The sequence below is a fragment of the Typopeltis vanoorti genome, chromosome 8 (assembly GCF_054136105.1).
Source record: "Typopeltis vanoorti isolate ZY-2024b chromosome 8, IOZ_Tvanoo_1.0, whole genome shotgun sequence".
Classification (NCBI taxonomy): Eukaryota; Metazoa; Arthropoda; class Arachnida; order Uropygi; family Thelyphonidae; genus Typopeltis; species Typopeltis vanoorti.
This window is the reverse complement of record NC_143556.1, coordinates 62601779-62615513: the sequence shown is the minus strand read 5'-3', so window position 1 is coordinate 62615513 and position 13735 is coordinate 62601779. Positions and strand designations below refer to the sequence as shown.

At 34.3% G+C, this 13735-nt stretch overlaps 1 protein-coding gene and 1 non-coding gene across 3 annotated transcripts in view; one reads left to right on the top strand and one right to left on the bottom strand.

The window, feature by feature from the left end:
- LOC150104042 (uncharacterized) overlaps positions 1–13735 on the top strand; it is a 179917-nt gene that overhangs the window by 95972 nt on the left and 70210 nt on the right. The window lies entirely within an intron of this gene.
- On the bottom strand, positions 5502–5573 carry TRNAE-UUC (transfer RNA glutamic acid (anticodon UUC)). Its single transcript has one exon. It is a non-coding gene; the product is annotated as a tRNA-Glu (tRNA).

Genomic DNA, 13735 nt, shown 5'->3' with positions numbered 1-13735 from the left:
TAAAGGTGCAATGTTTCTATCCTCTACTGCCTTTTTGTTCTCTATAGGTAGTAGGAGAGCCTATTTTAGTCTCAACTGGTAGCCCATAGCTGGTCCAAGACTAATCATAAACGCCATCCAAAGATAGGCAGGCATGTGCCGCCCTCTAGTGGTCCCTAAACCTAATAAAGTATATTCTTTGTCTTAAATAGTGTGAGCTCTACAGTGGATCTTCTTGCGTTTACGGGGCTAAAACCCGAGTTTGCGGAGGAAAAAGCTTCTTGTCCATGTCAGAGATCGACTAACTCGGGAACCTGTCGAAGAAAGAGTTAGAAAAAGTTCCGACTAGAATTGAACTTAGAACTGTGTTTCTTCAGGTGGCCTAATGCATAGTCTTCCACTGGACTATTGATCTTTGCAATGTTTCTAATATCAGGATTTTTTTTCTGAGACAATTTAATTTTTTCTAGACGTACCTTCCCTGTCACAGCATATCATCCTCCTCCTCCTCAAGTGTGTGAGGCCATTTAATATCCCCGAACTCATATGGGTGGTATAGTATAATTATTTAAATGACAATGACTAAGATAAGATGTTTATTTCTACAGATTTCCAGGGGAGGGGGGTTCTGTCATGACACTTCTAAAAAAACATTATGAGGAGTCTTTTAATTTTTCATGTTTGCTTCTCGATGATAATTTTAAAAATATCGTTCTGAACAAATTTTTAAAAAAAGGAAACGAAAAAAATAATTCAAAAACCCTCTACACTCCTAAAAAAATCAATGCCTTAATATTCAAGTGCCAACTATTTTCTGTCTTTAAATGTGTCACTCACTTACGATATGTTAATTTATTTTTAAATCTAAGTCATTCATGTTTTAATTAAATTATCCCAACTAGTAAAAACTTTAAAATTAGACCCGAGTTTTACTGTCTTTGTGATGTACGACGCAGCAATGGAAAAATATTTTAAATTGACACTAGCAATTTATGCGTTAAAAAAACTATTATTTGTTTTATCTCACGAGCACTATTACCATATGATTGCCACTTGTCAACAAGCACCTATCTCTGTTGCTAACTGGTTCCGAAAACTTTCCTACGTCCACCGCTATTAGACTGGGCTATACTAGTTCAGTGCCAATTGACTACTATTTTAACAAGAAATAGCGACGACATTGAAAGAGGGCGAAGGAAAGTGAATGACATAATTATGGCTGACAGGTTAAACAACACAAATCAGCACTTACAAAAGACCTAACCAAATAAGTGAGGTGTCGCTGTCGTCATGTACCACGACTGCCGGAACACAGTTAATACATTATTTGTAAGTAGCATAAATAGAAGTTTGTCAAGGCCATTTAACCCTGTAAACCAAAACGAAGGCTACAGTCATAGCTTATCAGACAATTGCAATCACTAATAAACAAAACGAAGACTGGGCATGCGCATTTCTTGGTTTGTATATTGGCAGCTCCAATTATTAATCGTACTGGGGCTTGCAGTTATGTTTTTTGACGCCAGCCATTGAAGTTCTTGGTTCCTACCTTTGTTTTAATTATAATTATTAGTACCTGCAAGTACTTATGATATATATACGCGTATACAATTAACAGTTAAATAATATTGTAGCTTTTAAAATAAAGTTTTGTGTACAATGACGTGTACACATAGACATCAATTGATGCACTAAAATCTTCTTGTGAATCAAGACATTGCTTTACATTTATATTATCTAATGTTCTCTATTTAATGATTGTTCTTCTGTCTTAATTCCCAGGCAAAGGTGGATTTGTTGCGTGCCACCTATCCGGCTACGCCAAGTGTCAACACCCTGAAATTTCTGTTCCAGCTTACGATCGATATATTCTAGTTCTCTCTCTCTCTCTCTCTCGCTTGTGTTATTACGGAACTGTAACCTCATTCATTCTGATTGACGTCATCCGATTCAAGTACGTCACAGACAGGAAGATGCTGTTAGTGCGAGGAGTGACGTAGGCTAAAAATTCCATCATCGGCGACGAGCGATTATAGATCAGCAGCCCTCCTTTGAGGCCCTCGGTCTGTTACTGACAACGCAAGAAAGTAAATCTAGGAAATTATATCTTAAGAAAACAAAATAAAGACGGTAGACATAGGGTGCTATTAATAAAGTATTTCCTGGCTGCCTGCTTGGCGCACTTAGATTATAGATAATGAGTTGGTTGCTGAAATTTTTGTTAATTTTTTTTTAAGCTTTCTACCGCCTGCTAAATGCGACTTTCTCATGTCAGAAACTCATTAAGAAATACGTATTAAAAATAGAACCACTAATATAGTTAGTGCTCCTTGCTGTACTTCAAACATTTCGCAAAATGGCCAAATTGCCTTCGCTGGGATCGTAATGAAAGAAGAAGGTCGATTGTGTTAAGCAGTTTTATATAAAGCAGCAAGGGATAGGTTTGCATTCTCAAATTGGAATAGTTATGAAGGAGGGGGGGAAGTATCCATCGCTATAGACACAATGCATATACAATGGAAGGAATCTGACTTCCATTTAATAGAAATTAATTATTTAAGAAAATCTCAGTACGTTTTTTTTCTATCCCTGCATGTTTTCGGAAAAATCATGTTGCAAAAATTACCTTTTACCAACCAAATGAGTGGCTGTTGAAAATTCGAAGTAGTGAACTAAGGCCAACAAGCACATCTAGCTTGCTAGTGGTTTTAGCAAACTTATAGTTTGTATTATTTATAATTCAATAGCGTTTTTTTTTTTTTTTTTCATTTGTGCATTTTATTTATGCTGGGAGAATTAACCCTTGATACACAACAGAGGAGTATACCAATGCTCCCGTTCTTTCTTCATATAAAAACTCCTATTGCTGAAGTTCCTATAGGGGACCATTCCTTTCTGGAGACATAGATGGTTTTCTGGAGGGAAGCGAGTTGCTATCATAAAACACTTTTGTTAATGAAATTTTTAAAATCCTTTGTTTGGTTGAGATAGTTTAGTTGTTATACTGTACAATTCAAACTCACAGAGGCCTTAAGGTTTGACGTTGTTACAAACATTTTAAATCTCAAAATTCCTTTGTTTTCTAATTATCCCTGTCTTAACTCAGCTCGCCTGCTTCTTAAGTCAATGGATGAATGTTCTGAATTCAAAATGCACAAGGAAAGGCACTTTCTGTGTTTTCTGTTTTCATTTAATGTTAATATTGCATATAAACTAAACCACTTTGTATAAAAGGTCAAAATGCAGACAGATGCTTTGTCAGTAATTCCTAGAAGAGCAAAGTGCACTCACGCTAATAAGAAATTTGTAGAAGTAGCATTTGTGAATGAAGTAAAATTATTCAGATGAAATAATATATATTTACAATTACTACCTCAAGAAAAAATACTATTCAGAATCTTAAACGAGAAAAAAAAATGAAAGCGGGACAAAAATATCAATAATACGCTTGTTACTGAAGTTGTACACATGATAAAACCTTTTCGTACATTCTGCAGAATTAGTTTGCGTAATTAGCACGAAAGATGGCGCTGAGAAACAATCAGACGTCATATATCGCTATCGGATTATTCTTGTGAATTGCTTCGAAGTGTATACGCAGTTTCAAAGAGGTTATTGATGATATTACTAATTTGTCACTGCATGCCTAAGTAAACGTTTAAACTGTCGAGATTAATAATGGCGAATATCGTAAACAAGATAAACGATTCTGTATACCAAGAAGAACTGATGAGTGGGATCAGTGATCACAGTAGAGTGTTTTTACAGCAAATCTCTCTCTCTCTCTCTCTCTCACACACACAACACACACACAAAAAAAAAAAAAAAAAAAAAAAAAAAATTCAGAGTCTATACTGTATTTGCCAAAAGTAGTGTCAAAGCCCATATGATGCAAAATTATAGAGCCTATACAAATAAGATAGTGGAAAATACGTATATAAAGGAGATGTCAGTAAGTACCATGTTTAGTTTGAACTGAAATGCTAAAGGATAAAGAAATTAATGACCTCGAACATCATCGAGGATGGGAGAACCTGGATCTGATAGATAAATTGGATTCCCATTTATTCTTTGTCTTGTCTTCATCTCTGCATGCTATCATCATTAAAATTTTGCGCAATATAGTCTTACCAAAACAAGAGAGAGAGAGAGAGAGAGAGAGACAGAATGCGATTGCAATGATTACAATTATGAGTTCATTTATGAAGTATACGCAGTTATCTTCCCTCTAAGTGAGCCGCCATCTTTAGTTTCATATAACCTAACTTTCAACATCGGGGTCTTCTTTCTCTTTCCTTGTGTTTTGAGATTTCTATCGTATTCACATTATATGCTACACCAATCTATACAGAGTCCGCGCGGTTAGCCTAGTGGCTTTGCGCTTCACAACCATATGCCTGGGGAAGGAGTGTCCTAGGTTCGATTCCCGTCGGAGACGTGAGGAGCTGAAGGATCTTCCTCAGCCATAGCCAAGGTCTTGGGCGCTGGCAGTAGGGTTTTTTCCGCCAGTTTATCTGGTGTTTTTCATCCCGCAAGCAGGCAAACCGACCCCGTGAACACACAGGGATACAGCCAAGAATACCTTGAGGCATAGGAGTGACCATTCTATCCTCGTATTTCGGTTACGAAATCCAAGCATGCTTGGAAGGTTGTGGGCCTTAAAGGCCTGTTAAAGCCATTGGGATAGAATCTATACAGAAGTATTAAAAAAAAAAAAAAAAAAAGAATATTCTTGCAAATACATCACTTTCTTTCCCCTGATTGGCAGTACGGATCATTTGGAACATTTTCGATCTGTACGCGATAGAAGGCATATTTAATGATGCTAACAAAACATTTGGGATAAAGTCCGCACTTTATTATCTTTTAAAAAGACATTTTTTTTTTTCAAAATTGCTAGTGTCTGAATGGTTGTAGATTATGGTGTAGACGAGAACTCGATGCTTCGATAATAGATATACCGAATGTGATAATTTATTTAAAAAAAAAAAAAAAGTTCGTAGCTGATCTTCAGATATTGTCAACTGACTGCACAAGAGGATATATTCATCTGATTTAGCTTGATTAGATTTACAACCAAAACTTTCATCAGATATTAGTACGATACATGGCCTAAATTGTTTTCATTTTTTAACCTAATAATTAAGTGTTTCCAGAATGGGTTGCTCGTTATGTCGTATCGCAGGTGAACTGGAGGATGAGGAAACCTGCTCTTGAACTTTAGATGACCAGCGAACTCAATTTCAGTTGAAAGCGAAAGAATCAAACCCGGGTCGTCTCTGTAAGCAATATGAATACTAACCAGTAGATTTCATTGGGAATGATAATTACATCTTATTGCTATTTTTTTTCTTTTTCTAAGGTTGCTCGTGTCCTAAAGGGGATTGGAATCCTCTTATACTTTGTTGCATTAAACAAGAATTACAAGAATTGAGTGCTGAATATTATATTCAAAATTGCCCTCTTCCCCACGCCGAATAACCAGAATAACAAATTTCCAATGAGGAGGAAAAAAGCAACTTTTCCCACGCCGGGAATCGAACCCGGGCCGCCTGCGTGAAAGGCAGGAATCCTAACCACTAGACCACATGGGAGACCGATCAACTATTTTGCTTTCATCGTATTATCAGTTAAACATTCGTAGTTTTGTTTAAAAGTAAAGGAATTTCATTTTACCTATAAGTTCATAAAAAAGTGACAGAAAAACTAAGTAATTATATAAATCTTGAACATTGATCAATAATTCTATTAAAAATTCATTGGTGAACAACATCATGAATTAAAAAGGTGTAATATACTGCACCTGAATATTTTTAAAATCATTTCGACGTGATTAATGGCTTAACATTTATTAAACCAATCTTAAAATTTGTCCGCAAATAATAAGTACAAAAGTTAAGATCTAAAATATAAACAAAGAATGCACGGGCAGCAAAGTTGGTTCATAAATTCAAAGCGTGCAGTTGCTACTGCTGCCATCTGTTGATTATATTTGGTACTACTAAATAAATTGCATTATATTTAATACTACTAAATATAATGCGATTTATATATCGCATTGGAGTAATTAGGTTTGCTCTCCCCCCCCCACGCACAATATTTTATGGTCCCTTTAAAATCCTGTGAATTTTTTTTTGGTTAATCGCAGAGCTTTCGTTGGTAGGCTCGCCCTCTGGAATTCGCAGTATGGCATCTCCTGCATCCTCGACATCTCAGAATATTAATAACTGGTCGCACAAATTTTCTCGTCTTTCCTTCAACGTTTTAGGTTTAATGATTTGTTACGGTCAGGTAAATCGATTTCATATAAACCTAATTAAAGCTTCAACAGTGTGGTTAATTCTATCTGCATAATTTGCTATATCTTTCAAGTTGAATATATTCTGTGGTTGGTTTGTCTTGGCTGGGGGGGGCGGGAGACCCTGTACCCAGTAAAAAATAATAATAAAAGCAGAGGAAGCACTAGAAGACAAGTGCTGATTAAAAAAAAAAAAAAAACATGCCAAATATTTATAGCATCAAACCCAAATATGTGGATAGCTAACTTCTCAGAAAGTTTTCACATTTCTTTCAAATTAAGTGAAGGTTTGAGCTTTCAAATATTCATTTTCAATTTCGAGAGTGCTGAAGGTGTAACACAAGTCAATCTACTTTGCAAAAAATATTCTCAATGTGTGCTATCGTCTGAGTGTCATCTAAAATGTTTATCAAAGTCTTGGGTCAGCGAGCAATGTGTAAATATAGTAACCCGATTCTAATAATTTGCTGTTAAATTAATAGAACTTTTTAAATTATACACCATAAAAATGTCGCTGAAAGAAAGATTGTTTTAAAAAAATGTAAATCTGATGTTTTAAAGTTTCCTTTTTTAACCCAGCCTGTTAATAATCCTTGAAATCTGTGTACGAATAGCTTCTGTGATAGGAAAAGTAAAAAGTCCCGATGATGGAATTATCAGTGCCGTAACGAGGGTGGCGAAAGAGGCGCCCGCCACGGGCGCAACTAGATTTGGGGCGCAAAACGTAAAAAATAAAAATAAATAAATAGATATAAAAGTCCGCTATTTTATATTGTATTTTTAAATTTCAGCAAAACGCCGCTTTAGATACACAAATTCTGGGACACACTGCAACTCATTTTGATGGGGTTAATAGTAATTGCATTTAGCAAAATTTAATTGTTATATTTAAATTTTTCAAAATTTTTGTCATTTTTGGGTTGGGTTGGGGGGCGCTATTAGACACTTGCGTTGGGTTAAGTGGAGCGCAAGTAAGACACTTGCCACAGGCGCTTCATACCCTCGTTACTATACTGGGAATTATACCAAATTGATTTAGCCATCATCGCGTGGCACATTTTAAACTATACTCTGTACTATAACATGTTTAAACTGAAAGTGAAAGTAAGTTTAAAGTAAAGTAAGTATTAATAATAATAATAATAATAATAATAATAATAATAATAATAATAATAATAATAATAATAATAATAACGGAAGAATACGATCCCAACAGCGTTTTTATGTCAAACTAACATTCGAAAATATATAAATCCGATATCTTAAAGTGTGTTTTTCTTTATTCATAATTTCTAGTAGTCCGTGTTATCTAAGTGTATAAAAGTTTTATTATTATTATTAGAAAAAAAATCCTCATACTAAATCAGAAAGTTCGATTATGTAACATGCATTGTCTAATAACTGAATTCCTGTGCATTTTACATACTGAGTTACGGAATAAAGTGATTTAAGCATAGACTTCCATTGAATAGTTTAAAAAAATGCATTATATCATTTGTTTCTATTTTTATTCGAAGATAGTTATTTTGAATTACTGCATCGTTGTATTATGTTGACACATAGAACCGCTTTGTGATTTTCTTACTGGAAAAAAAAAGAGGGTAAGTGGCAATATTCACGAAAGATGGCGCCACATGTTGACAGCGACAAATTTTCCGTATTCGTTGAACGAAAACAACAATCCGAAAAGTAACGCATTTCTAAATTAAATTCCAAAATCTATTCTGTTTGTTTTTATGCCCCACGTTTATTTGCCAAATCGACAGTTGCATTTCTTTAAAAAAAACTATAACAAGATTTATGGAACCAATCACTGTCGGAAAATATAAATAAACTTGAATGATTGCAGGAATGGTTTATATAAAGTACCCTAACTTGCTGCAAGTCCAATTTCTGCTATTGTTATTTCAATGGCAAATTTACTGCACGAAAAGCATTTTGAAATCCATTGTATGCACATTCTCTGCTGCAGTCTTGTTGGCAAGCCTGCTAACGGATGAAAAATTTCCCATTTTCGACAAGTAAGAGCAAGTGAATAGTGCAACGATATATCATTATTATGATATATCGTTGCACTATAGATAAGTCATTATTATATTATATTATAATATAATATAATATAATATAATATAATATAATATAATATAATCAAAGAAAACTGTTTTATTAATTTTTTAAAGAAAAAAGCTCGAAATTGCTACTTTTTAATAAGTACATAGGTAAAAATATTACGCTAGTGTTCGAAGTGTGTGGGTGGGGTAGAGATTAAGAACTGCCAAATATTCTCTGATTCTCTTTATTTTTTAAAAGCTCAAAAAATTGATCACTTTTTGAATTCTCACTATTCATAATAATACAACTATGTTTAACGTAGAGTAAAGCACTAATGTATAGATTTTCAATTTTTCGTGGACACAATTCATACCAAAAACAAAATATATAAATAAAATAAAATAAAAACTAAATTCTCCCATATTTATTTATTTATATTCTTTAAACTGTCTTTATATCAAACAACAGAAAATCAGAGTACCGAACAAGTGGCGCCACGGAGTTGGAGCGGTGATGCAGCGAACTACAAATTAATCTCAGTGAAGTAGAATTCAGTTCCTTGTGCAGGATGGGGGAATTAGTAAACCGTAACAAGCAGAGTACTTATGCTTCCTCCTCTGGGATTACTTTTAATGTTTAAGTAATAAATATTAAAATAATAAAGATAACAATTATTATTAGAAGTAAATAATCATAAACAAACGAGTTTAAATAATAATAAATAAATTTTGAAATAATAAATACAAAACTTAACATATTTCTTAATTAATGAACAATCCTCCCCCTCTTGTCTGGCAATTTTTCCATTCTTCACAATGAAATCTTCTTTGTGATGTGATAGAAATATTAACAAATTTATTAGCATCTACTTTTCTGACATTTCAAGTAGCTATAACTACCAGAATTATAACAACAAAAGCTTACGACTTGTCAAGTTTAAGAAACGTTGATCTAATAATTCATCACTCCCCATCCAGTAACTGAATATATTCAGCAATATGTTAGACGCCTCATGTAGCTTGAAAATGCTTTATATTTATCCTGTCAAGTAGGGTTTCTACATTGTTACCCTAAAATTCAAATTAAAAAAAAAAGTACGGAAAATCGCATAATCACAAGAGTTTCATTTTGAACTTTTACTACAGATTCGTAGTCGGCGAAATTGCTGATATAATTCAATAATATTAAGTATGTTCGCCATTTATCTGGGAATCTGGAACTATATGAAATCTGGGAATACAAAATAGGGGGGGGGGAGGCAACGTGGCTGTCAGGATGGTCGCAACTGTTTTTCCTTTTATTTTTCGCCTTTTTCTGTTTCTTTTCTTTTCTTTTTTTTTTTTAATTCCGGAAAATCTCAGGAGTTGGTGGTAGAATAAAACGACTTTCCAAAACAAAGTCAATGGGACGAAATCGGTGGTGCTGACAGCAGCTGTGTCGAGAAGAGATGGCAAGTGGAATGAGGACCCGATACGGATCCCGATAGCGTGTTTCTGTCTGACCCACCACACACACACACACACACACACACACACACACACACACACACACACACACACACACACACACACACACACACACACACACACACACACAATATCCATGAATTGTCATCACCGTTGAATGTTTCATATGGAAGATAGTTTAAGCATGCATTTCTCTCTCTCTCTCTCTCTCTCTCTCTCTCTCTCTCTCTCTCTCTCTCTCTCTCTCTCTCTCTCTCTCTCTCCCCCAGTGTGTGTGTGTGTGTGTGTGTGTGTGTGTGTGTGTGTGTGTGTGTGTGTGTGTGTGTGTGTGTGTTGTATCGAAAATCCTAATAATTCTCCATTCAAATTTATTAAAACTATGCAAAGAGTGTTAGTGGGTGAGTAAACAATGAGGAGAATACGTAAGAGCGAAAAAGAGACTTTTTTTTTTAATCTCACTTAAGTATAAAATAAAGAAAATGGTCGTAGTTGTCGTGGTCGTTTCTTAGAAAAAAATATTCGCAAAGTTTTTCAATTAGTTGCTAAGAAACACTTCGTTCATCTTTTAGATGAGTTCGCTTTTTAGCGGTGTCTTATTGACACATCACTAGCTTGTCACATCCTATCTGCCTCACGAGGTTCTGAGGAAAACTGTCACGTGATCGGAAAGACAACAAATGCTCCTAGGACTATGAACACACACCGCTGACCTTGAGTTGTTGTAATCCTGTGTGGCCACCCACTTCACTCATGGCGCATTTACGATCTACCTACTCAGTTTCTCTCTCTCTCTCTAAGAAACTACAGCTGTTTGAGTTTTCGTAGTGTCAAACACAAGAAAACAAAGACATTGTCACACTTTCTACCGTTTTTCATGAGAAGTCCATTAAGCCCTTCAATTAGAGAGTTACTGTCGCTCTATGAAATGGGAAGCGGTTAGAACTTGTCATTGCTGTCGTCACTCATGGGTGGACGTACAATTATCTCATTTATTAGTGATATTATATTCGTCATCTATTGTTAAAATGACTAAAGTTTACTCGTAAAGTTCAAGACAAAAGAAGGCAGTTGAACACAATTTAAAAAACATCAAAACTGCCTTCCCGAGGCGTCACCTTCGCCGAAAAGAAAGATCAAGTCCGAGAATTACCAAAAGATAATTTGGAGCTTTATCAGCAAGGGGGGGGGGGGAATCCAAATACTTTCAGTTTGTATGAAATCCTGACATTTGTATATACTTGTTGGGACATCTGAAAATAGCTTTATATACATAGATATGGCGCGGGGGGGGGAATTATCTTATCATCCTCCCTACTAATTCTATTTTTAGTTAATATAAGAATGGTAGTTACCAATCAAAGAGAATAATCTAGGATGTTGACTAATCAACACTAACATATACGTAAATATTTAATATTGTTTAAGCACGAGAAATGGCTGCTTCTTTTCATCTTAAAAATTCTATAAAGGCTATTTCGTATGCACACACAGTTTTGTAGTATGGTTATATTAACTCATATATGAATTACAGACATTTCTCATTCTTGGTTGAAAAGAAGTAATTCATATTACACTGAGGATGTGCACACTGTTATCGAAATAATTAACGATTTCTGTGATTCCTGTGTTATTACACAGGTCTGGAAAGAAATGAGCTGTTTAATGATGGGTCGCAGATCACCTGTGCACTCATCCTCACAGCGAAATCCACGAAAGTATTAATTTTCGTACGATACAATGAAAGAGTATTTGTTTGAATAAGACAGATATGAGATATATTTCCGTATTTTCTTGATGCAATAAGTTCTGCATTAGTCTACGAGTACCATGCTTGCTGTACAGCGATTCACAATTTCAAAGTATCTCCATTTGACTTATTGAATTTTGTTTTCGTGGATAAATTCAGTCACTGATGATTATAAAAATAAAAAGTTAGGAAGTGAAAGAATCTGGAGGGACACAGAGGAAGACTGTTGCATGGAATACAACAGTCTTCTTCTCCATTCTCGTGAGATATACGTGGACCTCTTTTTGATAGTGAGACCCTTGTGAGAGTGAATGGGTGAGATCGAAACATGCAAGATACCTGCAAATATTCAAGTTGACTGAATTTGATATTAAGAAAAAAATAAATAAATAAAAGAAGAAGAATGAAATAGCGTACTATTCACGCCGGAGTTCTAGTTATATAACAACGCATATTTTTAAATCTTAGATGTACTGCACGGAATATGTGATTACAAAAATTATAAAATTTGCTTTTATGTGCGTGTTATAGCTTTTTATTTGAATGAAATCATCTCTGGCATGTTTCTCATCCATTTCTATTCTACAACATACTTTTAAAAATCCAAATTGCCACATCATTAAAAAAAAAAAAAATCCTTTTCGTCGTAATTGCACGATATCAATGAATATGAAATTAAAATTGTTTTATTTTTAAAAACAATTCTTTATATTAATTGTTAATACAATCAGTTATTATTTTAAGAACATTCGTGATCAATGAATAAATGATTTTTTTTTTCCGATATGAAAAGATCGACTACATGGGTGCTAAATAATGTATTAATTCGATAATCTACAGTTAAAGATGTTTTTTTTTCGAAAAAAAAAAAAAGTCATTCTCTTTGTTATTTGATAAAAAGGGATGAAATTAAAATTTACAAATCGGTAAATACAACTAGGAAAGCATATCTATAAGAAAACTAAAGTTTTCTATTTTCAAGTTACAAGTCATCTGTGGTGAGGTAAAAATAATAATAGACTCTTATTAAGAATGAATGAAAAAAATAAATAAAATGAATTTAAAATTCGTAAAAAAATAAAATAAAACAAAACATTCTTAGGAGGGTTTTTTTTTTTTTTTTTTTTAAATTCGTTGGTTGTTACATGTTTCTGATCCCAGTGTGTTTAATTTTCACATCGGCGCCTATTCCTATTACATCCTATTCAAGATTCCAATATTTGATTGACCCTTTTAAGTAAATCTCCCCTACGCACCCCCCTTTTAGACTACCCTCAAACTAGTATCCGAAACTCAAGGGATACGAGTGCAGGGACCCTCTTGTATCAACGATGTGTTTATCTAAATTTCTCTGTATGTTCTCAAGCCGTCTTGTCTGTTTTGAGGGTGAAAACATGACTTATCTATGAGGATAAAAACTCTTCCATGTCCGAGTGACATTGGCTAACTCATCCCCAGCTGGGAAAAAAAAAAAAAAAAAGAGAGAGGGAGAGAGCGTTTTACCACTCTAGATTTAATAAAATTAATAAATTAATTGAATGCATTTTTGATTTTACATCTCATCCGTCTTAACTAATTTCTTTTTAACATTAAGAAAAAAAAACATTAAAAATTGAATCATGACAGCGGTTAGAATTATGATTTTCTTTAGCCACATTTATCATACTCTTTAACGAGTAAAAAAGCATTTAATCTTTCATCTTCAGCAAGTAATCGCTGCGAAACCATAACTCAAACACCAATCATCATCTATTTAGAAACCTCGACAGACTGTAAGAAATCCATTCATTGCTCGCTTAGACGCCTAATGTTTTATGTATGAAAAATATTAAAAGCACAAAACACCCAGCGGCTGAGTTGCAAGCAAATATTTTTGTTATTCACTAGACAGTAAAACGTGTATGCAGACAGTTTGTAGATAATCAAATGAACATATTAATAAATACAACGAGACTTTTGTTTCTATAAGTGATTATCCGCTAGGAGGTTGTTGCGACTCTAGCGGGTGTCATTAGAGGAATTGTATAAGTACTTGGTACTAAAAGTTAAAGATGTGAAAAGCTAAGACATCGCGTGCTGGTTCTGTGACATGTCGAAATTGCTGTTTTAAATTGAACAAGCGTGTGGCTCATTTATCATTTATCACGTTACTCAATGGGTTGCTATTTTTGGCTCCTTCGTGGCTGTCATGAA